Genomic DNA, 1028 nt, shown 5'->3' on the forward strand with positions numbered 1-1028 from the left:
CATTGTATATGAAGAATAAATGTGTGATGGATGGAAATTAATCATTTAGGAAGTTAAGATTTTTTTTAATGTCTTGAATCATTTAATTAAATAGCAAGATTATTAATCATTTAAAGAGTTAAATTCAAAATTTTTAAATAAAAAATTACTTGTTTGTATATTACTATTTTTTTCTCAAATCACATACCCATTAGAATTGGAATAGGATGGAGGATATATGATTAAAATATTAAATTGGAAGGTTCCCTACCCAATTAAGCTGCAGCCTTTGCCCAAGGACTTGAATACTTTACTTTGACCTCTTAAGATTTTACTGACCATAATGAATAAAGCATGCGTGCAATAATAAGAAGCAGTATTTGGCATGTGAAAGCTAGATTACCAGAAAATAAATCAATCAAAGAAAATTTGCTTAGCAGTTTTAAGTTTATGCAGTAACTGAGATATTTCAGAATTTCCTTGGAGCTTCAGCTTGATGCATTCAGTTCATCAATCAGGATGAAAAAGAACAAGCATTTACCCTTCAGCTACATACTTCTGCCTTTGAATCTCCAAAATTTTGTGCTACATCATTTCTGCTATGACTATCTGCTAAATCATCATTTTGGAGCCACTTTCATGCTAGAATGTGATAATCCCACCAAATCTCCGCCCAAAAGAAGCACAGTCAATTATAGTTTGCAGATAAGAGGGGGTCACTTTTAAACCTTGGCATTGGTGAAACACAGTCTAATTTATTGCTTATAAGTGCATAAGATAAGGTTAAAAGAACAAAGTAAAGAAACTTAAGATGGAACAATTTCCACAGTCATTGGTGCAAATGATATCAGAGCTTCATTTGGTGAAGCTACATATAGAGTTCCTCTGGAATATCTAGAATGAAACATTGGAAACTCCTTTATTGAGCAGCTCAAGAATCAACCGAAGTCAGTGTCCTGTTCCCCTTCATTGCTAAGACATCAATGATCAGATGCTAGAAAAGCCTTTGCAGGAAAATGCTGCAGTCCTTTTAGTGAGTTGAGTTCAAA

Source organism: Theobroma umbraticum, unplaced genomic scaffold (genome assembly GCF_002168275.2).
Source record: "Theobroma umbraticum cultivar Fairchild unplaced genomic scaffold, ASM216827v3 scaffold_67.0, whole genome shotgun sequence".
Taxonomy (NCBI): Eukaryota; Viridiplantae; Streptophyta; class Magnoliopsida; order Malvales; family Malvaceae; genus Theobroma; species Theobroma umbraticum.